This window comes from Rhineura floridana, chromosome 6 (genome assembly GCF_030035675.1).
Source record: "Rhineura floridana isolate rRhiFlo1 chromosome 6, rRhiFlo1.hap2, whole genome shotgun sequence".
Taxonomy (NCBI): Eukaryota; Metazoa; Chordata; class Lepidosauria; order Squamata; family Rhineuridae; genus Rhineura; species Rhineura floridana.
Window position 1 is genome coordinate 79,326,470 of NC_084485.1, and position 27,524 is coordinate 79,353,993.

Here is a 27,524-nt window from a genome sequence, read left to right on the forward strand (position 1 = left end):
TTTTTGTAACAAAGGTAACACTTTATAAATAACACTTAACAGAAAAACTCATTAAAAAACACACAGAGAATGATTCATTTCGCCATACAGTCCAAAATAAAGTTGTACAAAACAGATGAATATTTTACAATCAACACATTTGGAACGTTTATTAGCAGCTCAATTTATGTTTTGTTCCTAGTTGCTGAAGTTTGCATGAGAGATTTTATAATGGCAGAAATAACATCCAAGTAATTTTGCCCCTTTCCCCCAGCTTTGATCTTTCTTTTTAATATTGCATTTGGTTTTATCTTACAACATGAAAGATGTTCATTTCTACACAATGGACTTGTCAGAAAACACAGAAAGACAGAACTTGTTGTACAACCACAAGATAAAATACTAAGACACAAGAGGGCAGACCATCCTTCAGTTCAGTGCATGATGCTATAGTATAATTAGTTACTTCTTCCTGGTGTCTGTGATTCTTTTTTATATGTATTTAAGCGGTTGATGGCGTTCTGTAGCATTTACTGAGACATCTTCTGTTATCTGTTGAGCAGAATAAATGAAAGCATTTACTGTATATTCAAGCACTGAATGATGACACAATTTTAAACCAGAATGGAATCCCTCTTGAAGTTATTGCATTCTGGAACATTTGTATCTCTGTGCCCTAAAATTAAAAGTGAAATGTGAGATATATTCAGCTTTCTACATGACAATGTTGGACATTCATATAGACAAATTAAAATGTGTGCTCATATTGCAATAAGGTTGAAAACTCAAAACAAAAATCTGCCATCAGTTCCTTTATCTCGGGCTCACACACCTGCTGCTAAAAAAACATTTCAAGATGCAAGTGAAATCCATGCCATTGCTGGAAATATATGAATGGTTTACCACATCGTTCTATCCATGGAAAATAGAACATCCTATGCCAGTATGGACCCTTCTTGGGGTTGCCAATACTGGAATGGGAATATTCCATGTCACAGCAGTAAAGTTGTATCTTTCTAGCAATAGCACAGGACTACCACCATCACTTAAGAACCTTCAGCAGCACCCATGCCATGGCATATGCCAATGTGACTGTGGCTCAGTTCACATGCAGCATATTTCTTAATTTGGGGCACATTCTAAGCACATAAAGAACCAGGTAGGACAAGTGCACATCTTTGCCCCAATTTAGTTCCTGGGTGCTGTACATGCACATAACTTCCACTGCCATGTCAAGCCCTCCTGCCCTCACTCTAGGCATCAACAAATAGGAACCTCACGTGCATATAGTTCTTTTTCAAAGACTATAGGGTATCCCACATAACTACAACTTGACAGTCTCAGCTGTCACATTGTGATCCAGTGGGCATTGCTTCACTTCCACAACAAGCTGGAACGCAGAAAACCAATACGGCCACAATGACAATGTTATACCACACTGGTAGCTGGGCATACTGCAGGCTGATCTCCCCTTTCCCTTTCACTACTGTGGCTTCCAACAAATGAAATACACTATCGTGACAACCCCCAATTGTCATTCAGTGACGGCTAGAAATACCATGTAGCCAATCAGATGTTGTATGACATCGCCAAGCCAATTCAGAGTGACAGCAGAAAGCACTGCCCAGGGAAACACTTTTTGCCTCCGATTGCAGCCCTTTCATCAATTGTCAAAGACAATTTTTGGGGCAAGAGCGTTCATACAAAGTGACTTCCTTTTGCAGCTCAGCTCAAGTGCACTCTTTGTATTTAATTTCCTTTTATATCTCATAACCTCGGTAATAATCTTCTTGCTATTCCTACATATATTTTCTTTCTGATCCTAGAATTGCAGTCTTATATTTTTTCAATCCTCCCTCTCCACCCTGCAAAAAAATAAAAAAATAAAAAATAACCAACTGACGGCACAATCTGCCACACAAAATCTGCCAGCTGAGGGGCTTTAGGATTTCATGGAAGCCCTGCTATGCCAGTAGAACTTGATATACACTGCCAGCTTGAAAGATATGCTGGCAGAACACATGGCTGGTTGAGCTGTCCCTTGGTGAAGATATGTAACAGGCATGGGGTGCAGTTGTAGGCAGGACATGGGTAGCACAAGGGAAAAGCTCACTCCTATACCCCTTCAATCTACAGCCATACCCCCATTGACAGCACAGCTTTACACCAGCCCCAGGGATGGCACAAAGAATTTCCTTCCAACTGACTTCTCTGGCCCCATATTGTACACACATAAGAGGTCCCAAGGGAAACCTCAGGTGATGCAAAACTATCCTTTAGGGTGTTGGCATGAAGCCTAGTAGTTTTCCATCAAGTCTGAAAGTTTTGAAAGTTAAGAGGAGTTATGTCTTTGCCCAGTCTGGGAATGGACAGTGAAGGCCGTTGTTATGGTAACCATCAAGATATAGACTGGGAAAGTTCTAACAGTCTGTGAGTTGTGTCCTTATGCATCATGCCTCTGACCTGAGAGGCTGTCTTACTTTTGCTTTTGAAGAGAAATGTGCTGTAGAGCTAGGGGGGGGGGAAACTGCTAGAAAAGCCTTAATGTCTTAATAAAGACTCTTAACATGCTCTATTGCTCTGAAGAAGTTTCTTGCTCAACTTAACTCCATCGTAATGTATGCTGTTTCACGCAACAACGCACACACGCCAACAGGGGTTATGGGCCCAGATCCACAGCGCATTACACGGGAGTAAGTTGCTGGTCTGAACGGCATACGGAGTTCCAGAGAGGGCAGCTTGATTGTACGAGACGGAGGTGAGCAACATGGCTGTAAACCTGTCTGGGGGAGGCTTGCCGATGGAACGACTTAATGAAAAGAATTATGGCAGCTGGAAGCCGAGAATGCGGGCTTTGCTAGTAAAAGAAGATTTATGGGAAGCTATTGAAGGTACACCCCCTGCACCCCTTTCAGCGGCTTGGACTAGGAACGATGAGCGAGCTCAAGCTTTTATACTTCTGGCTCTATCAGACTCTCAACTGCTACATGTGAGGGATGTTACAAACGCCAAACAGATGTGGGACCGGTTGGAAGGCATTCATGTGCAACAGACTGCGGGATCTAGATTGTGTTTGGCATGGAAGCTTTATCAAATGCGCTTCACGGGTGAGTGTGACATGTGTGAGCATCTCACGGAATTCAGACGCCTGTTTGCTGAGCTGACAGACCGAGGCGTCGAACACTCTGAACTTCAGAAGACCTATCTGATCCTGGCTTCACTCGATGGGACTTGGAATAATATGGTCATGGCTTTCGAAGCCATGCCTGACGGAGGTTTGAACGTTGCGTTTATTGAGGAAAAGCTGACCCAAGAATGGCAGCGGAGACAGGAGGCGAAAAGAGCCGAGTCGATGGAAGCTGTCAGGAGGCAAGAGGTGAAAAATGCCGTGCCGAAGGATAATAAACAGGAGCAGCAACAGAGGCTGAAGGCTTGTTTTATTTGCGGAGATCGACGGCATCTACAGCGGGAATGTCCAGTCAAGCGCAACTCCAGGGACGGAGGCTTGAAGCAAGGCAATGTGAACTTTGTTTGTAAACAGAAGTCTCAAGATTTACGACCTATTAACTGGCTGCTTGACAGCGGAGCAAGCCATATATTAATCAAAGACAGAAGTTTGTTTTACGTTTCAGAAGAAGTGAAAGACTTTGTTTTACTTGCTGATGGATCGCGTAAGAACGTGGAAGCCCGTGGTCTGGTGAAGTTTGACAAGCTTGGAATAATGTCAGATTGTTTGTTTGTTCCGGAATTGGCTCATAACATATTGTCAGTGAGCAAACTGGTGAGTTGTAATTATTCAATTTTGTTTCACAAAGACCAATGTTATATAATGAGGGGAGATAAAGTGTGCATGCAGGGAAGCCTTAATGATTCACAGTATGTAATAAAGAGCAGTCAAGCAGGGTGTGCTGTGTTAAATGCTGAGGCACAGGTACATCAGGGCTGCGTCCATGAATGGCATCAAAGGCTGGGGCATGCAAACCTTGACACGATAAAGAAAACCCCTTTGCACAGTGAAAACATGCGTTTAAAGGATTGTGGACAGTTAATGGATTGTGATGCATGTAATAAAGCTAAAATGACTATTGCACCAATAAACCGGGAGGCTGAGAGAACCACAACAGCTCCCTACCAGCTAGTTCATGTTGATTTAGCAGGGCCAATAAATGCTTCACGAGGAGGTGCGAAATTCTTCATGGTACTGGTAGATGATTTTTCAAGATTTTGTCATGTTTTTCTGTTAAAGGATAAAAGTGAAGCTGAGCAGAAGCTGAAACTGTTCATTAAGAGAATCGAAACTCAACACGGTGTCACGGTAGGGGCTATACGCTCGGACCAAGGTGGGGAATTCACGAATAAGGCATTGAGTGACTTTCTGGAGAGTAAGGGAATAAACCAGAATTTCACTGCTCCATTTAGCCCGTTTTCCAATGGAACTGCTGAGAGAAAAAATAGGGTGCTTGGGGAAGCAATGAGAGCCATGCTGATGGATTGCAGTTTAGGGAATTCTTTCTGGGCAGAAGCAATTCTTTATGCGAATTATATTCACAACAGGGTGTTACACAGTGCAATTGGAATGTCTCCTTATGAGAAACTTACTGGCAGAAAGCCTAAAATAGAACACATTCAAAAATTTGGGGCAAGGTGCTGGATCCACATTCCACAGGGAAAAAGGAGGGGCAAGCTTGTGCCCAGAGCACAGCAAGGTTTTGTTTTGGGATTTCAGAATGCATATTTCAGAGTTTGGTGTCCAGAAACACAGCAGTTACTTCTGAGCAGAAGCATTAAAGTCTCAGAAAAGCCTTGGGATCAAAGGGAAACAGTTATTCTTACAGGAACAGATGACACACAAACACGAACACAATCACAGACATTTAAGCCAGATGTTGACATTAAAGTGGAAGGTACACAAATTCCTCTCAGAGATGCTTTGAATGAGCTCATTTGTGGGAAACGCAGTAGAAATAAGAAACGCAAGGCTGAGGAAATGGAATTGGCTGATCAGGCTGTACCAAGTACAAGCAGCTCAGATGGAGGAGCTGAGAGGGCAGAAGTTCCAGCTTTAAGACGCTCTACAAGAGCAAATTTAGGCAAACCGCCTGAAAGATTTACCGTGGGATTAATAACAAGTCCTGGAATGAATAAAGTTGTAGATATGGATCCTGAGACACTTTATTTGACATGTGTTCAACCAAAGTTTGAGTGAATAAAGTTTTGAACTGTACTGAGATGTAATTTTGAACTGTACTGAGATGTAATTTTGAACTGTACTGAACTGCAAATGTATGATGCAATGTACTGAAATGTATTGCAAGAGGTATTGTAGAAATGTATTACTGTATGACTATGTATTGTGGAGATGTATTGTGGAGATTTCTTTGTAATTGACAGACATGATGAGAAAAAGGGGGGCTTGTTGGCATGAGGCCTAGTAGTTTTCCATCAAGTCTGCAAGTTTTGAAAGTTAAGAGGAGTTATGTCTTTGCCCAGTCTGGGAACGGACAGTGAAGGCCGTTGTTATGGTAACCATCAAGATATAGACTGGGAAAGTTCTAACAGAGTCTGTGAGTTGTGTCCTTATGCATCATGCCTCTGACCTGAGAGGCTGTCTTACTTTTGCTTTTGAAGAGAAATGTGCTGTAGAGCTAGAGGGGGGGGGAAACTGCTGGAAAAGCCTTAATGTCTTAATAAAGACTCTTAACATGCTCTATTGCTCTGAAGAAGTTTCTTGCTCAACTTAACTCCATCATAATGTATGCTGTTTCACGCAACAACGCACACACGCCAACATAGGGACCCTAAGGGACTTTGCAGAGAAAGGGGTGTACGTTGTGCACAACAGAATGCACGGGCAAACTTGATCACATTGCTAACACTTCTCTGTTTAGAACCCTAACATGAACCTCATCTTGGGACCCCAGACACAACCACCCAACTCCACTTCACTGTGAGAAAGCCCTCACATAGGCGAGCTAGGGAAGGGGGGGACACACATCCTGTAAGGGGCAACTGCTGCAGGTGTCTCCCATGCCTCCTCCCACCCCCTTTGCTGTATGTCTGAACTGTATTGCTCTAATGCTCTCCCCATTCCTAACAGTGAAGAGCAGAGCAGGAGCACCCATCCTCACATGTAGTTAAACACTCTGTTGGCAAAGGCCAGGAACTCCACTTTTGCCACTTCTGGCCAAACACTCAGGAGCACCTTTGCTTTGCAAGATCACAGGAGCAGAACAAGCTGTCACTGCACACAGAATGCTTCACAACAACTCCCAAGGGGACGTAGCATTACTGCAGTCACCCCTTCAACCCCCAAGGGCAGGCTGAGGCATAAGCACTGGGGGATCACTTAGGTGACACCACCCCAGCTTCTTCTCACTCCCTCAGAAACACCTACTGTACATCCAGGTTCAGGGACCATGTGCTCCAGCTGCTGACAATTGTTTATATTTCTCTGGGTGCGTCTCCCCTCACTCTCCACAGGTACAAGTCTCATCATTTATTTAAAATTGTTCTAGTCCGCTCGTCATTGCTTAACAGCAATCCCAGAGTGGGTGACAAACAAATACAGTAAAAATGCATAATAAAGCTATCAAACAATAAAAACCATTAAGCCAAAAAACACTAACAACAACAACTTGCCACCACTGTAACAAACATCCAAAGGCCTGGGGAAAATAAGCAGGAGCCAGAAACTCATGAGAGTTGGTGCCAGCCATGTTTGGAGGAGGGTTTTCCATAACTGGTGCACCTGTACGAAGAATACTCTCTCACACGCCACTGTACATCGAATGTCAGGCTGATGCGAGACCATCAGAAGGCAATACCCAGTAGATGAAGTTATTCATAGCCAATGAAACAAAATATGGCTTTTCCAAATGTACCTAAGCAAGATTATGGTATCATTTATACCAATACTTGAGACCAACATCCATGTAAATGTCTTTGTTTTGAATCAATGAATGGAATTCAGCCCTCATCACTTTCTTGCATACCTTTGTGCCAGCTCCACAATCCCTAGACAAGACTTCCCCAAACTGGTGCTCTCTGTTTGTTTTGGACTACAACTCCCATGATCCCTGACCACTGGCCATGCTCACTGACACTGATGGGAGTTGTAATCCAAAACATCTAGAAGACAATTGGTTGAGGAATGCTGCCCTAGATCATGTGTGAAATTTCCTCCATTCTCTCACCTGCCCCGTGGCCCACAGCAACCAGTGACATTGGTGACTCAGTGGTGAGATGAAAGCACTCAACACATGATCAGGATGTCACCTCTCTCTCTGGAAATTATGGTGTTTTCTACAATTCCACACCATGCCTCCCTTAAAGAAAGAGAGCTTACACTCTTGCTAGGGCCTCCACAGTGCTTAGAGTTGGGCCTGCCCCATGCTAAACTGTCTCAGTTTCAAAAGGCAGACTAGGGATAATCAGGATCAGTATGAGTGGCACAATCCAAAAGGACACTAGGTGCCTAAAATTACTGTGACTGACTGTTTTTGCAGTACCTTTCTCCAAATGTTTAGCGCTATATCATGAAACCAGCTGTAGGGGAAGTTTTACCTGGAAGAGCCCCAAGTCGATGCTTAAAGACAGTTTATTTGATGATGCTCTCTCTTACCTTCAGGCCAGGGGGAAGGAGGATTGAACGGAGAGAAAGGGAACAGAGTTGCATGAGAAAACAGCATGCTTTATAGTTCCCATGGGAGGGGCCCTGAGGAATCAAAGTGCTGATGGAAAAGGATTATTGCTATATGGATACTTCAGCATTCTTATTCAGTTAGGGATGGTAAAGTGCATGCGCGCACACACCATGTGTCAGGGACCAGGCATCAGATTCCTCTTCAGATGATGGTGGCGAGGACTCCAAACCTGAAGAGGAAAGACAAGCAGGGCCAGCCCCAGCAATGCTGCTATCAGATAAACCTGTTGGTATAGTGCCCCCCTCCAAGCTCAAGTGTGTAGCACTGCTACCCTCTGACTCAGAAGACTCAACAACAGAAGACCCAGGAGGACCTGAAGCTCCCCCACTACATTGCAGTAGAAGATGACTGGAGAAGGCTGGGCCACTTTAAGTCAAATAGGAGCTGGTAGCACAGGTGGTGTTACCAATTGGCCTGCGCTTGCTGCTGCTACGACTACATATGGGCTCAGTTTCAGCTTGCTCCTTGCTGAAGCAATCTCAGAGTTTTGTACTTGCCAGAGTATTACCTGTGCCTGACATCCTACCTGGACGTCATTCCACCTTGTCTTGTATCCAGCCTGAACCTCGTCTTCGCTTATACCCTGGTTGGGTTTAGCCATGACTTGCTGCGCTGTGGAGCTCAACATCATCTATTATACTGCACCTATGTCTAGCCACTCTTGTGAGAGACAAAAGTGAATGTGTTGTGATAGAACATTGTTGCCCTTGGAGTTCATGCTATTTTCTTTTGCCTCATGATAGTCTCAGGTAAGATGGGTTTTCAGAGCTTCTGGAATACTACAAGAACCTGCCAAACCTGTTAAGGGTTTATTATGAGATGACTGAACCTGTCAATTTTTGTTTCTCATTTTTCCAGTCTGAAATTCAGTTTTCCACATTTCCATATCCGCTTGTGATTTTTTAAAAAAAAAAAGTTTAACTTTGCCTAATATACACGTTAGCAAAGCACTTCTCTAGTATAATGCATTTTTGTGTGTTATTTTCATTTCTGTATACATTTTTATGTACACTTTACAGATAGGGGAGAAATTTGATTCAGTTCTCATTTAAAGCCAAATTTATTAAATTCACACTTTTCAAAACAATATGAAAAACAAAACACAGGCATCCTTCAAAATTCGCACTGATCTGAATATTGCAATGCAGTTCTCCAATAAATGTTTACAAAAATGCATATATTAGGAGAAATTGCTTGCACAGTAATACAATAGTCAAAACTGCATACAAAAATATGTTTATTGAAGAAATTTGTACGAAAGTGCTGAAGAATTTTCATGAGGGTTACTTTTTTTTAAAAAATGGCAAATTCCTGGAGAAACCAGGAGTACTGAATTTAAGAGAGAACTGACATTGCCAGATTCTTCCATCCCTACAGTATATGCATTCTTCTACATATTAGTTGGCTGGAGAACTGCATTGCAAAATTTGGAAAAGTGCACGTTGCAAAGGATAGCTATGTTTTGGTTCACATAATTTTTTGGCAAGTGTGAATTAGGGAGATTTGCCTTTAAATGCAAATTGAATTTACTTTCTCCCCTACCCCTAGATGGGTGTACACACAAGAAGGGGTGATCTCTCTTTCAAATCATCTTCAACAATTGGGAGGAGGGAACCCCTATTATCTGTGTCTAGCCCTCATTGTAAGATAAATACTTGGTCCTCCCTGTGGCTACCATCCATCCCACTCTAGGGAGGCCTATCTCATGCTGTAAGAACTACCAAGTAAAACAATTAGCATAGGCTGCAGTCCAATACATATCCACTCAGAAGTAAGCTCTATTGGGTTCAACGGGACTTACTCCTAAGTAAGTATGGATTGGATTGCAGCCTTGGCCACTTAGGTTGGTGCTAGAAGACCCTCCTTTCATTTACTGACAAATGGAACTAATGGCCCAACAGAAATGATACTGCCAAATTCAAGGAATTCAGGAGTCCTCAGGAACTTTCATATATAGTTCATTATAATTTTCTCAATTACTTTTTTCTTTCCGCCCACCACCACCAAAAACCCGTAATCAATACCTTGTTCCTGTGCAATATAATTGTGTTTGCTTTAACTCAGGAAATAAGAGTGGGGTAGACTATGTGCCTGCAGGAATGCAGCGGTACTTTAGCAGAAACACGAGCGATAGATGTCAGATAAAGTATCATTCCAATAAGAGGTGCCAAGCTGCTGCCTCCCTTTACTGACTGTATTTTAGCATGTACTTAAATTAGGAGTCCTATGTTGCCATTTATTGTTGCTGCTCCTGTTCTTGTTTATTACCCATTCTTCACCCAGAGGTCCCAGGGCAGGTTACAACAACCTTAAATGGGGCCTTAAAAACAACCAGAATCACAACATAGGCTGGGTCCTAAAAACATACACATCTCAGGTGTCAAAGGCCAAGGTAAAGAGGTGCATCTTCAGCATTCACCTAAAAATGCACAGTGGGGTTGTCAGACACACCTTGGTGGGGAGGGAATTTCACAACTTAGGGGCTTCCACAAAGAATGCCCTCTTCCAGACCACCACCACTCCAAGCTTCTGAGCGCAGTGGAACTACCAAAAGCCCCACCCCCACCCAATTTCAACACCCTCAAGAGGGTGTGCAGGAAAGGAGGTGGCCTTTCAGTTATTTGGGACTAAATCATTTAGGGCTTGAAACATTAACATGAGCACATTAAATTGGGCCCAGAACTGGCAACTAATACAACTGTTTTAAACATGGGTTATATGAGTTCTAAAAGCAACTCCAGCCAGTATTCTAGCCACTGCATTTAGGATCAGTTGATGTTTCTGAGTCATAATAATAATAATAATAAAATTTTATTTGTGAGTCGCCTATCTGGCCGAATTAATGGCCACTCTAGGCGACGTACAACTTCACAGTAAAAATACAATAAAAGCCAATGAGGACCACAACAATAATAATATTACCATATTAAAAACGAACCCACCCCAGAGGTCCCGTAGGCCTGCCTGAACAGCCAGCTCTTTAAGGCCCGGCGGAAACCTATCAAGGAAGGGGCATGGCGGAGGTCAAAAGGAAGGGAGTTCCAGAGGGTGGGGGCCACAACCGAAAATGCCTTCTCTCTGGTCTGCACCAGCCTCGCTATCTTAACTGGTGGGACCGAGAGAAGGTCTTGTGTGGCTGATCTCGTTAGGCGGCATAATTGGTGATGCTGGAGGCGCTCCTTCAGATAAACTGGGCCAAAACCGTATAGGGCTTTAAAGGTCAACACCAACACCTTGAATTGGGCCTGGTAAACAACTGGTAGCCAGTGTAGATCTATTAACACTTCAAGGGCAGCCCCATGTAGAGTGCATTGCAATAATCTAATCTGGAAGTCACCGGAGCATGCACTATAGTGGCCAAGTCATCTCTGTCCAAAAGGGACCGAAGCTGGCAAACCAGTCAGAGCTGGAAAAAGAAACTCCTAGCCACTGAGGTTACCTGAGTCTCCAGTAACAATGTTGGATCCAGGAGTACCCTCAAGCTGCAGACCTGCTCTTCTAGGGGAGTGCAACCCCATCCAGAACCCCACCTCCTGGACATGAGAACTCTGGGCACATAACACTTCTGTCTTTTTAGGATTGAGCATTATTAGGATTGAACCTCAGTTTCTTGGCCCACATCCAGCCCATTACCACCTCCAAGCACCAATCCAGCACCTCAACTGCCTCTCCCGATTCAGATGGAACAAAGAGATAAGAATTGGGCATCATCTCCATATTGATGACATCTCACTCCAGATTTCCTGATGAGAGCTCCCAGAGGTTTCATATAAATGTTAAATAGCATAGGGGCCAAGATGGAACCTATGGGACACCATAAGACGACTCCCATGGTGCCAAACAATATCCTCCCATGGAAGCAGCCAAGGGAGTATGAGTGGAACGCCTGAAGCACTGTGCCTCCAACCCCCACCTCCCTGAGACGCTCCCAATAGATGTCATCAACTAGGGTGACTAAGGTAGTGTCAGGCCAGGCCTCAAGCCAGCCTGGAGTGGATCCAGGTAATCAGTTTCCTCCAAGCATGCTTAAAGCTAAACCTTCAGCACCTTCTCAAGCACCTTGCTTGTAAGGGGATATTTGCTACTGGGTGAGAGTTGTTTAACACTTTTATCCCCCTCCTCTGGTGCAGCATTAATCATTCCCTAGATCCACCCAGTCAACCCTCTACAGCTAGCTCTAAGAAGCTAAGATAGGCAAGGGTCAAAGGGGCAGGTGGTCAGCCATACTTCTTCAAGCAGCTTGTCCACATCCTCCAGCCACAATAATTGAAACTGATCCAGTACAGATGGAACAGACAGTGCTCTGGATGCCTCCATTGGACTTGCTCTAACAGTGGTATCCAACTCTGTACAAATCTGAGCAATTTTGCCTCTAAAGTGCCTTACAAAGTTGTTACAGCAGGCCTCCGAGGGTGTCAGAGCAATACTCTCTTGGCCAGATGACAAAAGCCATTCGCCACTCAGAAAAGCCCTGCCAGACTGCTACTTGCAGATGCACTGTTGGTAGAGCTTTCTTCACCGCCACCAGCACTGCCATGTGGTAGGCACAACGATGCAACCTTACCCACATTCAGTCAGATTCGGACTGTGATGTATACCACCGACGCTCCAACCGCCGACCCTATTTCATCGCACACAGGTCACTGAAATACCAAGGTGACCTATGTGCTCCATAGCAATGACGAGGGCACTCAGGACTGATTGTGTTGATGGCTCTATGCATCAGCAGCATCAGCCATGTAAGCCTGAAAATCCCCCAGAGCATTCAGAAATCCATCAGTTTCCATACATCTCTGAAGGCAGTCCATATCAAAGGTTCCCCACCCTTGCAGAGGGGAGTAGCTACATCCAATCCAAACCTTACCAGAGAATGGCCTGTCCATGACAAAGGACTCACAGCGAGTCCCCCAATCAACTGAGTATTACCAAGCCACTCTGTGGCAAATGCGTCCAGCCACATGTGTTGGGCCTCTGATGTATTGAAACAGCCCCATGGTTGTCATGGAGACCATGATGTCCCAAGCTGGCCCATTTGAAGGAGCCTTGGCATGGACACTGAAGTCTCTCAACACCACCATGAAAGGGTTCTCCAACACCACATCTGAAATTACCTCCACCAGCTCGGTTACAGAGGTTGTAATGCAGTAGGGTGGGAGGTTGTAGTGCAGTAGGGTGGATGGTACTCTAACAACATCCCTGTTAAGTCTCTCTAGCCCAGCACCACAAACAATCCCTCAAACCCAGACACAGTGCAGATTGGTCTCCTGGTGAGAGAGATGTAATTTTTGTGGATGATTGCAACTCTCCCTCCCCCTGACCTGGAATGGTGCTGTACTGAGTATCCAGGCAGGCACAGCTGGGTTAGCATGGGGCCACTAAGCTCATCCACCCATGTCTCAGCTGTACATGCCAAGTTTGCCCCCACATCCACGATCAAATTGTGGATGACAGATGTTTCAGTTTGGGCAGACCTGGCATTTAACAATACCGCCACCAGGCCAGGCAGTTGGCTGACCAGCACCCCCAAATTCAGACACACAGGCAAAGCAGAGGCGACAAGGACTTTGTTGTAACTAGTCCTCCTCCTCTCCCTGTATACCTTTGCCCATCACCACATCCCTACCATCACAGGGATGGCAGTTGTGTAGATGAGGACACAACTGTTGCGTAGATGAGGACATTTCGGCAGATGCCGTTTTCCCATTTCCTGCAGTACTTCAGAGAACCATCGAGTTGGAGGGAGTCTTACAGGCCATCTAATCCAACTCCCTGCTCCATGAAGCAATTCCACAGCTAGGGCTACCTCAACAGATGGCTATCCAGCCTCTGCTTGAAGACCTCCAGTAAGGGATAACCCACCATCACTCTATTTAATTGGTGTCATTGAGAAGTTTCCCAGTGTTCAACTAAAAGCTACATTCCTGTAACTTAAGCCCATTAAATCTAGTCCTGCCTTCTGATCTGGTCTTTGTCATCTTCTGTGTGATGAGACAACCCTCCAGGTATATGAGGAGCTATCATGTCCCCACCTCGTTCTTCTCTTCTCCAGGCTAAATATTTCTTTTAATCTTTCCTCATAGGACTTGTTTTGTATATTGCTAGCTACTTCATGCCCTCCTCTGATACCAATTCCTATTTGTCTACATCCTTCTTAAAGTCAGGCATCTAGAACTGGACATAGTACACCAGATGAGGTTAGACTAAAGCAGAACACAATGGAACCATTACTTCCTGTGACTTGGAAATGATTGTTCTATTAATGAGGCCTAAAACTACATTAGCCTTTTTGCAGCTGCATCATACTGCTGACTCATGTTCAGCTTGTGATTGACAACAATGCTGAGATCCTTTTCACATTTACTACTGCCAAGTCAGGTATCTCTTGAACTATACCTGTGCATTTTATTATTTGCCTAAATGCAGAAACTTGCAATTGCCTTGGATGGTTGAATTTCATTGTGTTAGTTTTGGCCCAGGTTCTGTTCTGGCTAGGTTATTTTCAATATTATTCCTGTCGTCCAAGGTCTTAGCTATCTCTTTTTGTGTCAGGCAAGAGCTTGTCCCCTTGGTCCTTCCTCCAACTCCTGAAAGTGGAAGTTTTCAAAAGGGTATGGTAGGAGTTTGTTGGTATTTTCAGGTTTAGCAGAATTTGCCTCCCAGCAGACATCAGGGCTGCTGAAGTCTACTATTACTACTAATTCTTGCTTCTCTGAAGTATCTGCCATTTGTTTTCAGGAAAGCATAAACCACATCCCCTCCTTGGTTTTGGTGATCTATAATAAATGCCAACCACAGCATTGCTGTTATTTCATTTTCCATTTTCATGCAGATGCTCTCCACTGTGTTTCCTTTTTTGAATTTCTGTGCAGGTGCACACTTTTTTTTTTTTTTACATATCATGCTACTCCTCTTTTTCTTGCATCTGTTATTTTTGAACAAGTTGTACAATAACAGCCGGTTTGGCGGGACAGAGCCAGAGCCACCCTCTTACCACTGGCATCACTACAGCTGATCTCAACAGGTCGGGCAGCCACAAGGTTGAGGCTGCATAGACACACCAGCAGGAGCTCTGGATTGGTTCTACCAGGCCACCTGTACAGCTCACCGCCACCCTGTCCTGCCCCACCACCAATGTCAGGAAGACAGTTCTACAGTTCTGCCCCCACACACCAGCCTCTACTGAAGTCATATCCTTGTTCAAAAAACTGTACTGCATCAGCTGAAATCCCTCTTCATCCTAATCCTGTTCCCAATCCTATTGAGCAGGAGTAGGGAACTCTATGTGCGCTCCCAATTCTTTCTTTTCTTCCTGTGGTCCTTGCTGTCAGTGCCACACGGCACATGGGTTTGTTATTCATGCTTTTTTAAAAGCATGCTTAACCTGATCATGTTTATTTTGGAGAAAAAGCAGCCACTGACCCTAATCCAGGACATGTTTCTGATCTGAATCAGGAGCAGTTTCCAGACTGGGGCCCTGCAGTTGCATTTTCCAAAAGTGTGAATGTTATATGTAGTCTGGTCCTCAGTGTATTTGTAGCCAATGAAACAGATAGATAGGGTCTCACTGGATATAAGGCAGCCTCCTATATTTTCTGGTATACCACATACATGTAAGAACTATGTACTATTTTCTTTCCTAGAACACTAGCTACTTTCATCCATCAATGCAGGCTATTTTTACAAGAAATCTTTTAATTTTTTTAGAAGTGACAGACTGAAGGTTCTGAAAATGGGGTGAAGGGGTGCACATGTGAATATGAGATAGACAAGGCAAAAAGGTGTGATGTGTCCTCCAAACCCAGTCAGATAGTCTAAACTTTTAACACATGATGAGGGCACAAATGATAGGCTTCGGATACACAGAGGAGAGGATGACAGAAAGTGGCATTGATCAGACTGAAAAAGACGGAGTTGTATCCAAATAAATTGTTGCATGAATGGAATGACTTCTGCTTATGCAACAAAGCTCCTCCCTCTCCACCCCCACCCCCACCGTCCCTTCCTCCATCCCCAAATCTGCTCTGCAGGGTTGGGGGTAACCCCTAGATCAGATGGGGGGTGCAGAGGGCATACAGAGAAGGGAAGTTCCACTGTGCAAGTGAAAGGCATTCCACTCGCACAATTACTTGGTACACTTAAGAGATTTTGAAAATATTAAGCAGTTTATAAATGCTTCTAAATAAATAATTGGGTATAGCCCAGAGAAATTCTTTAGAAATGTGGGGTGGAGAAACTCTCAAAGGGAAAATAAATAGTTAAATCTAAGGATACAATCTGAGTAGAAGCAATGTAAAGGGGGAGGGAAGGACACAGCAGGGCTGGGGGAGAATGAAATACGTGGCTCCCCAAATTCCCCACTGCTACCAGTGTCCCTGGAATTATTAAAGTCTACAGGAGCCAAGGATCTGTCAAAGTGAAATATAGCCAGCCTTAAACTCTCAAGGCTCTTCAATTTTCATTTTATTTTATTTTTAGAAGGCTAAAACACACAGGTTGCAAACTGCAAAATCAGGGTGGCAGCATGTTCCACTGCAGAAGTCTTTCCTTGAAATTTCTATGTGTTCCTCCCCAAAAGCTATTATCATACTATTGGCTGGGAGATTATAATTGTGAGCTGAGTAGCATGTAAAAATTGTGTCATTACATATTCATAAGCATATGTTAGAGGGGTTAATTGTAAAGCCAGATGTTTCCATTTTTATTTAGAGATGACAGCAGAGGGCTAATATAGATGAATTACCCATCTGTCCACAATTCCAAAACAGTCAACCATGTATTTCTGTTAGAGCTGAAAACTCATTTCAGGCTCCCCAGTTCTCTGAAACAAATATTTGCCATTAACACTGAAATCAACAAGTTTTATTAATTCATGTAGCGTGGATCCAAACTTGTGCTTTTAGCCAACTAATGGAACAGTACTCTTTTTAACTCTTGATGTTTGTGATTCCTAAAAAGCACATACTGGTTTCTGGAAAAGCAAAACTAGAAGGACCACAAGCCCAGCTGGTTTTGCAATTCCTGCTAATTACATCTGATGGAAAGAAAGAGGACCTATTCTACAACCACCCATAAAATGTGAAACTCACTGATTTCAGCAAAGTCTCTTAACTTCGTTCCTCAGCCAAGATTATGAAATCTGATGAGGCTGGCAGAAAACAAATCAGACAGGGGATTCTGCTCAAACTAATGGCAGGCATACAGTACAGAGCATCCTGTAACAAAGGAGCCTGTAGTAAAACTTCAAAGAGATAGTGTATCCACCCCAACCTTTTGCCTGTTTTCTTGGAAGTCCCACTAATTTCAACGAGACATTACTCAAGTTAGCATGCATGATGTAGCTTGTCTGTGTACTACTAAAACTGATCTGGTTGCCCAAGAAACTATGACCATTGGTACAATGATCAACCTAAGACAAATTGGGTTTTTTAATAATAAGAAAAGGAATAATAAATCAAAATGCTAAATTCTGCACTTCAGCAGATCACCAGCATGATAATCAAAAGCTGAACAGAAAGCAGGAAGTACTTTCTGATGTTGCAATGTCAACACATCAGTCTACCAAAGAAAGCTCAGCATAATGAGTATTATGTCTTCAAAAATACAAAGTAACGGTGAGATCAGCTGTGTGAGATCACCTGGGGGGGATCAAGGCAATAATTTGTACCTGATCATCTACTACAGCAATGGGAATCTGTGGCCTTACAGATATTATGGGATTCCAACTCTCATCAGCCCCACCCAGCATGGCCAATAGTCAGGGATAATGGGAGTTGTACAGCAACATCCAGAGGGTTACAGGTTCCCATTCCTTATCTACTGCATTTACTAATGACATCTTCATATTTTATTTTACAGAGATTAATCTTCACATCAGTAAGCATGTATCTATGATGAGCACTGGCCTCACAATGAAACACCACCACAAGTTCTAGATTCCTAAGGCATATATGACACAAGGTGATAAAAATACTTCTAGCAAAACACTTCAGAGTACATCCTTTTCCCATCCCACCCTGAACCAGGGTGACACGACTCCAAATCCCCACTCAGTTATGAAGCTCTTTATGTGAACTTGGGCTAGTCACCACCATGAGCTCCTTGGAAGCATGGCAGATTCAAAATGTAAGAAATTTTTATATAGATATATAGAGAGAGATAGACATACACAAAGGCAGCCTCCAAATTGCATTCCACAGAAAGGATTTTAACGCTTAACAGAACTTTTTTTATTTGCAGAATAAAGGTGAATTAAAGCACTCTGTCACCCTAGGGTAGGAATTAAGAAGGCATTGTTTTCTGTTCCATCCCATATTTGTCACATGCAATACTGTTTCCATTCTTCTGAAGCTCATCTTCTGCCCAAAACTACATTATTCATCTTGGCAAAATTATGGAACTTACATAATTAATTAAGTAATAATAATAATAATAATAATAATAAATTTAATTTATGTGTCGCCTATCTGGCCGATGGCCACTCTAGGCGACGTACAAGTAGGCAATTAAAATACAATACAATAATACAATATAAACAATGCAGCAGCAGAAACAATACTAATACAGGGTACGAGGCATTCTAATCATAGTGATTAACCCTCCCCGGAGATCCCGAAGGCCTGTTGAAAGAGCCAGGTCTTTAAGGCTTTACGGAATACTTTTAGGGAAGAGGCGTGCCAGAGATCTTGTGGGAGGGAGTTCCAAAAGGTGGGGGCCGCCACTGAGAATGCCCTCTCTCTAGTTCCCGCCAATCTAGCTGTTTTTGTCAGCAGGATTGAGAGAAGGCCCTGTGTGGCTGATCGTGTCGAGCGGCATAATTGGTGGCGTTGAAGGCGCTCCTTTAGATAAACTGGACCGAAACTGTATAGGGATTTAAAGGTTAATACCAACACCTTGAATTGGGCCCGGAAAACAACTGGAAGCCAGTGTAGATCGAACAACACTGGTGTGATGTGATCCCGGCGGCAGCTATTCGTAAGTAATCGAGCCGCCGCATTTTGTATAAGTTGTAATTTCCAGACCGTTTTCAAGGGTAACCCCACGTAGAGCGCATTACAGTAATCCAATCGAGAGGTGACCAGGGCATGTACTACCAGTGGGAGCTGATGAGCAGGAAGGTAGGGTTGCAGCCTTCGTATGAGGTGTAGTTGATACCAGGCTGCCCGGCTCACTGCCGAAATCTGAGCCTCCATGGACAGCCTGGAATCAAGTACAACCCCAAGGCTGCGGACCTGGTCCTTCAGGGGTAAACTCACCCCATTGAACTTCAGGTCAACATCTCCCAACCTTCTCTTGTCCTCCACGAGTAGTACCTCGGTCTTGTCGGGGTTCAACTTCAGCTTGTTCCTTCCCATCCATCCACTCACGGATTCCAGGCACTTGGACAAGGTCTCCACAGCCAACTCTGGTGAAGATTTAAACGAGAGATAGAGCTGAGTGTCATCCGCATATTGGTGACACTGCAGCCCAAATCTCCTAATGATTGTCCCCAGCGGCTTCATGTAAATGTTAAATAGCATGGGAGAGAGGATAGAGCCCTGTGGCACACCACAATTGAGAGGCCAAGGGTCTGAAACCTCCTCCCCCAATGCTACCTGTTGATACCTATCGGAGAGAAAGGAACGGAACCACGGCAATACAGTACCTCCAATTCTCAATCCCTCCAGGCAATGTAGAAGGATACTGTGGTCGACAGTATCAAAAGCCGCTGAGAGATCGAGGAGGACAAGAAAGGTGAATTCTCCCCTATCTAATGCCCTCCTCATATCATCTACCAGAGCGACCAAGGCTGTTTCCGTACCGTGACCAGTCCTGAAACCCGATTGGTATGGATCCAAGTAATCCGTTTCATCCAAGTGTGCTGACAACTGTTTGGTCACCACTCGCTCAATGATCTTGCCCAAGAATGGAAGGTTCGAAACTGGGCAAAAGTTATTAAAAACTTGGGGATCCAAGGAGGGCTTCTTTAAGATGGGCTTTACAATTGCCTCCTTGAAGACTGATGGCATCACACCCTCTTGCAAGGATGTGTTTACCACCGCTTTAATCCCCAAGCTCAGTTTCTCTTTGCAGCTTACATAATTACATTATTCCACCCCATTCATTTCAATGCAAAGGAAACACAACCAAATTGGGGGGTGGGGATACAATCAGTTACATATCATTTGTGGACTGAAAGCAGTAACAGCAAATGCCAATTGTATTCAGTGGACTGATTTCCATTCTAGATATGGGACAAATAAGCAAACTTTGCCAATTCCCGCTCCTCTTTTCATCAGAACTTTCTGACATTCCTACTTTAGGCCCCTCCAGAAGTCCTTTTTATTCTGCATTCATTACTATTTGTGCTCATGATGGTATGGGGCGGTTATACACCATCCTCTTTCAATACTGTTTGTGCCTGCAAAAGATTTGGGGTGTTCATTCTGCTTCGTTTCCAATCAGTGCATGTCCCAAAACTTCCTGCTGAAATCCTGTAACTTTTTATGCCGTAACTGTTCTAGGGTGGGTGGTGGTCCCACTTTTGTTGCATTATAGTGCAGGAGTGCCCCTCCAGATCACAATAATGAAAGAACACTGGGGAAGTATCACAGAACAACTAATGAAGTGGAATATCTGAGCAGTCCTGTATAAATCCAAAATAATGCACTATTATTGTGTCTGGCTGCTTCCAGGTAACCTGTTTAATGAACAGTCAGCCTGATTTGTTGACTGAGAGATTAGATGACATTGGCTATTTACTGAGCATTTGTCCTGATTTGTTTGTGGGGAATTTAGATGACCCTGCATTATGCCACACTTTCCAGTGCATTTCTTTAGCACAAAAACCAATTTTTTCAGGGAGCGGGTTTGTTTTGCAAGAACTCAAAATCAGCTTTAATTGTGCAGTCTGAATTTGCTGGGATTTGACTGAATCCCACCTGAAAACAGTGGCAGTCTGGAAATGGTCCTCCCCAGCTACATGTTAGTGACATGATGCCAAATACACCCACCAAAACACACAAAAAACAAAGGCTGGAGCAGTGTAACAAATCCACTTTAAAAAAGAAATTTAACTTTTTTGCAGTTAGGAAAGCGAAAAGGAAGTGCACTGAAAAGTGAGATGAATGACCAATGGAAAGACATAGGAACACCCTGTAAGCAAATCAGGATGAATGTTCGTTGTCATATACCCACCCTACCAACAAGACAGAATAAATGCTCAATAAAGACCAGATATAGGCCCCACTTGCACTGTACATTTAAAGCAGTATCACACTACTTTAAACGGTCATGGTTTTCCCGTCGTGAGCCCTGCTGGGCAGGGGTGGACAGGCAGGGGCAAGACAGAGGATGAGGACGTGGACTGGAATGAATCACTTGGGGAGGGGTCAAGCAGCAGACTGAACTTAGAGGGTACCCCGACCCCTGTCTTTGACGCTACAGCCCCCACAACTCCAGGCCCCCCTGCGGGAGCTCAACCTGACCCATCAGATGCTTCCCACCCAGGCGCACCTCCACTTCCCATGCTTGAACTGACAGTTAGCAGCCCCCTTCTGTCAGAGGGGGAAGATGAGAGACTGGCCGAGGCTCCACCTTTGCCTCACACTTGAAGATGCTTGGGGCGGGAAGTTCAACAGACCCAGCTAAGGAGGAGCCTTTGTTTGGGTGCGCATTCCCAACCTACTTAAGCAGACGGGGGTGGTGGTGAACCATCGCTGAGTCAACGTCTTGGAGTCGCAAAGTCATGCTTAAGTAGTGCTAAACAGATGCTAAGTTTCTTGAAACCAGTAGCTAGTTTCATGAGGTGATCTGCACTGCAGCTGTCTTTTACTTTAATAAAAAGAGAAAACACCACTGTTGAGTCTGAGTCTCTTAACTTCAGACAGGACACCCCCAAAAAATATTCTGGGAACTGTAGTCTGTTAAAGGTGCTGGGAGTTTTTAGGAGAGCCCTATTCTCCCCCACAGAACTACAATTCCCAGAGTGGTTTACTAATCAATCCCTCTTCCCAGGGAATTTTGGGAATTGTAGCTCTCTGAGCAGTCTAACAACTCCCAGAACCTTTAACAAGCTACTGTTTCCAGAATTCTTCAGGGGAAACCATGACTGTTTAAAGTGGTATGATAGTGCTTTGAATGTATAGTGTAGATGGGGCCATATAATCTAACCTCTCCACATAAGCTTTGTGAAAGCAAATCAGGTTAAATGCTGAATAAATAGGTTATCTGGAGAGGCCCAGAGAGAGAGAGAGAGAGAGAGAGAGAGAAATATTGACTGTATTCTAATTTTCAGATAGTTTAGGCATGGGTATTGCTAGATAGTTAAGACTCAAAGCATGTACATGTACAGTATGTGTATATATACATACATATACTGGGAGGAAGGACGGGATAAAAATTTAATAAACAAAATTTGGATGTGCTAATATATATGCATAGTGCAAATATAAGTCTTTAAGCAAATTCTCACTGGCATTGTGCTTTGTTGCATGCCCAACTGCCCTGTAAGCAAAGCATGTTTTTTAACAAAAAAAGGGAAGGAGGAAGGGTCCGGAGATCTGGGGCCCAGCACAAATGTCCCAGAGCCTGTGCTGCCTGTGCCCCCTCCTACCAATACCCGTGTTTAGGAAAGTAATACTGGCACATTAAAAATAAGAAACCTGCCAGATTCCATTTTCTGCAACCTTCCTTTTATTTTAGTTTATAGATTTTGCTGTCTCATCACAAGATTTCAGAACAGACAGGGAGGCAGGAGTGAGTGAAGAACACAGTTATATTGACTGGCAAGCTAAACACAAAAGCTTTTTTCATCCTGTTACAAGACAAATTACATTTACTTGAGCATGTCTCAGTTTATAAAAAAAAGTCAAAATGATGAAGATCAGAGGGGGATTTTCATGCATGAATGTTTGGTAGTGTGTTACTGCAGGGCTTGCTGTGAACCAAAAATCCAAGAACTGTGTGTAAATATCTATCACAGAGGGATTGGTAAAATTAGTTGGCTCTTGAAAAGGAGCATTTTGTTCATGGAAGCCTAACCAAATACCTACACCAGAATTAAGGGACAGGGTCTTCTTAAAGGGCCACAAGCCATTGCATAATATCCCCTTTTGCTATCAGTATAAAGCTTTGTGCAGCCCAAGCCTATGCACATTTACTCAGAAGTAAGACCTGCTGAAGTCAGTGGAGCTAACTCCTAAATACACATGCAAAGGATTACAGAGAAAAGCAACAGTATAAACCAGCTCAGGTTTTACACCGGAAAGGAGAATATTTTAACTTGTTCCTTAGACAACGTTAGGGTGCATATCCATCTTCTAATACTGCCACATCATTGCACCATGGAAGAAAGGGTGGAGCACCAGATGGGAATCTTTTAAGGGCTGGCAGCACAGCTATTTGGAAGAGGGACTAATTCACATTAAGTTCTCACCCAGACCCGACATCTACGAGTATTTTTACCACCATGTATAGCCTGCCAAGCAGGAGCCATGCTTGTGGTACTGGTTCTAACCCATTTTCTGCCCTTTTGGTTTAGTGACCAGGGATGTGGGAAGCTGCCATCAGAAGTATACTTCCTGCTAACCAATAGAATGGTGAGCAAGATGACTCAAGGGAAGAACTGCACTGACATGGTCCTCATATGATCTTAATGAAAACAATCAAGTAGTGATTTTGATAAACTCGTCATACAAACGTTGCAGCTCTACCATTACTTATTAAACATCTACATAGGAAAAAAATACCCAAGGTCATCTGAACAAGACAAAGAATCTATTTCCAAAGAGTGCCTAATGCTGATCCCTGAAGGAGTCATTAACAGAAACCTTAGAGCTAGATAACAGAAACACAAAAGTTATGCCACACTTTATTATCTCTTTTCATATGCAATGACCCAGCCATGTCTGAGTGCTATGAAGTCTTTATTGTAAATATATGTAGACTTTTACGGCTAAGTCTGAATACATGTATTGAGAGCAGGGGAACTACTAATTTGGTAGCCTTAACAGTGTAAGTAATCATATTCAGGGTCATTTATGACAAACATTAATTATGACAAACATCTCTTAGAAGTTGCATTTAATGGGTTGTATTCAACATAGTGCTAAGTCACTGGTTATGTTAGCACAAGGATTTCTCCTTGTGCAATGAAACGTTCTTCCCTCTCCTCCTCCCCCCACCCCTTAAATCTGTTCTGGAGTTTCTCCAAATCCTCTGGAGCAAATCTGGGGACAGCACAGGGCACTTGCAGGGGGAGCAAGTCCTGATGTGCTAGTGATAATCCTTGTGCTAGCACAATTGAATACCACCATAAGTATACATATCTGGAGTTCATGCTAGTCCATTTGATTTGAATCAGTATCGATTGGCTCTGACGTACAGGGAATTTAAAAGCAGTAGATAACCCACCTGTGACCTGGGTCTATGCCCATCCTGCCTAGTAGAACCTGACTGGAGTTATTAATACATCTTTCAGGAAGGGTAGGATGGCAAACAGCCTATAGTAGTTTAGCTCCTACTCAATAAACCAAACCTAAATGCAAATTTCTCCCAGCCAGTTCCTACCTCATTTTTAACTTTCCCCTTTTGGGAAATGTTGTCAAGAAAACAGTTTCCAGGAAAACTGAAGTTGCAAACTATCAGATTTCTGGACCTGTTGGACTCCAATTCCCATTAGCCCCAGCCAGCACAGCCAATGATCAGGGATGGTGGAAAGTGTAGTCTAACAAATATGCAGAGGGGCAAAGATTCCCCACCCTCATTTAGTGGGACTATTCTTGACTGGTTTACTTGTTCTTCCTAGGGAGGTCTGAGAGGGCAATGATGGGCATTTCCTTATCCCTTTCCTGTGTGGCCACAAGGCTGATCTTGCCCCTTCCTGTTCAACACATATGTTAAGTCACTAGGCACCACTGTATGAAGGCCTGGGTTGCCTCAAGATGACCTGCTTATTAAGTATTCATCCTGATTTATCTACACAAAGTTTGCAGGGGGGGTCAATGGCATTGCATCAAACAAATGTTATCCCATACTTTCCAGTCCACCTTCCCATTAGTTTCCTTACTGCAAAAAAGTCCAATGGGAGGGGGAGCAGGTTAACATAAGAACGTAAGAACCTAAAAAGAGCCTGCTGGATCAGGCCAATAGCCTGTCTAGTCCAGCATCCTGCAACTGACAACCAGATGCATATCGGAAGCTCAAAAGCAGAACCTGAACCCAACAGTACTCTCCCCCACTTGTGATTACCGGCGACTAACATTCAGAGCCATAATGCCTCCAGCAGTGGAGGTAGAACATAGCCATTGTAGCTAGTAGGTTTGTTCAACAGGAGCACCAAATCAATTTAATTGTGGAACCTGAATTTGCCAGTATGTAGTATAACCCCACACAAAACTAGCAACAGTCTGAACATGCTCTTTGTATTTACTTGCTGCCATAGGTGGCAAGGAGTGCTTTCCACCAATTTCATCTGGTGAGAAGGTTGTGAACCTTGCTATGAGATGTTGACATAGCTCCTAGCAATTATTAGCTATCCTACTGTACCTTAAACAAAGACTCTGTAATTGGATCCATGTTGTGCTGCCCCTTAGGACTATGAAAAAATCAGCTAGTGCAGAATAAAACAGGAGAAAGTGCAATATTGAAAGGCATATTGTGTCAGTGTCTCACCACTACACTTGTTTCCTACTGTTTTGCAGGTGCCATTCAAATTGCAAATGTCAAAAAACAAGTCTAAATAGCCTGGACCAAACATACTCAGAGGCCACCTTCCTTTCCTATTTTCCACTAGTTTCCAAGATCAATTGCCTCTTAGTTACTCCAAATATGCACTAAATGAAACACACACACAAAATCCATGAAACCCCATCCATCTAGATACTTTTATTCATGGGCGTCTTTCAAAAGTACTCTCAGAACTTTTTACCTGAGCCAATGGAAAGTTCAGGGTTTAATGGTATTAACTGTCATAACCTGATATTTTACATTTGTTTTTTAATCTACTGTTACTAACTTCATGCCTTCAGGATGTGAATAAATAAATAAAATAAATATTTTAAACAGTGGCTGTCATTCCAGATACTCCGATACCACATGACACAGGAATAAGAGAAATACACCTATGAAACATTAATTTGGCATTTCTTCCCACCAATCTACACCATGTACAGAAATTAAAACTGCATGAATTCACATACTGCAGAGATGCAAAAAATGTCCAGGACTTATGTTGAAAAAGGCCTAGTTTTCACTGAGGTGGTGAAGCTCTAGACTGTACCATTCCAGGCTTCAGGTGGGAGCTCACATAATAGAATGCTCCTGCATACAACACAGATTTCTACACACCAAAAACCTAGGGTGTCAGGGAGAAAGGCTAGGTAAGAGTTCCTTTCCTTCACATTTAGCTTAGACTGTGGAGGAGACATTTTATGATGCTACATTCAATCATGCGAGTCACCACTGGCAGTACAAAGTACTTTGGGGACACTCCTATTGTTCTGGTACACCAGATGGCCACAACATCAGGACTAACATAGGAATAATGCAATCATAACTCTAAGCTCATCAGAAGAGCCAACAGTACCTAGAGAACAAAATGCAAATGCAGTAGTACTGACATATCCACACTAATTTGAGAAGCACCATCATCACCTACCAATCATGATGCCACTCACTGTTCATGTACCTACCTGTAAAGAACTCTTACCCAGGGGGGAGGGGTTAACTCCCAAGCCCCAGGGCAATTGATCCCAGTTAGGCATAACCCATGCCTCCTTTATCAGAGCTCAGTTAAACCAACACCAGCCCTATAAGGTAGGTAGACTGCCACCACCCCAACATGGTCACCCATTCTGGGCCAAGGGGAAATAGACCTACCAAGGATTCTAAAAGACAAGACCCAAAGTTGCACTCCTTGTCTCAAAGCCTTAAGGCAAAATACCCAATTATACAGTAGTTTGTGGCTAAAGGACCAAGGTACTGGATTCAGAAACAAATTGCCCCTGCAATAAATACACACTGGTAAATAAGAGATAGCTTTACTAAAATAAAATAAGTGCAAAAATATAGCAGCAAAATAATTCCTTAAACCAAAAGCCCCAGCGGTTAGGTAAAATAGAGTTCAAGTCACAAAAAATAACCAATCTGTCTAGCCTATTCTATACTCACGCATGATAAGAAAACCGGCAGAATGACTTCATGGTTCATCATCTCCCAAGAGATGTATAGCAACAGGAAACTAGAACCCCAGCATCTGGTAACACCAGGAACACTGGGGAACAAAGACCCAGCATCTTAGCTCTACTTTTATTGGGGGAAAGCCTGGGAACAGCCAGGAATTAATTAGCCAGTCAGAGGGCTTTCTAATGATGAACTCTTCCAGAGCTTTCATACCTAACTGTCGCATGCTTCTCTAACCTTCCAAGGCCTGTGGCCTTGAGGTACCAGTTGCAAGTTGATAAGCAGGTGTTCTTACTCACTGTCTAATTAATTGGGTTCAAGCCTTCCAGAGGCCCTAATTCAGGCAAGATGTTCCCCCCACAATTCCTTGTCACTGAACCATTTTAGTTAGCAAACCAGGCGTTCTTGACAGCACTCACATTACCCATGTATGGAAAGCACGAATAGAGAACTGCCGCGTAACCTTCCCCAACTTGGTGCCTTCCAAATGTTGCTGGACTCCAACTCCCATTAGCCCCAGTCAGCATAGCTAGAGGTCAGGAATGATGGAAGTTATAGTTCTACAACTTCTGGAGGCACAAAGACGGAAAACCCTAAGTGCTGTTATCATCTTCAGAGCCTTCATTTGGGCGTCTTCGGAAGTTAGGCATGAGGCTTTGTAATCTGAGGGATAGCATATTTCTA

The 27,524-nt window shown here is 43.5% G+C and overlaps 1 long non-coding RNA gene across 1 annotated transcript; it reads right to left on the minus strand.

Moving 5' to 3' along the window:
- Positions 1 to 27,040, minus strand: LOC133386701 (uncharacterized). The gene is made up of 2 exons (XR_009763243.1): positions 26,829 to 27,040; positions 1 to 531 (listed from the first exon to the last, which is right to left on the minus strand). It is a non-coding gene; the product is annotated as an uncharacterized LOC133386701 (long non-coding RNA).
- Positions 27,041 to 27,524: the final 484 nt, after the last annotated feature.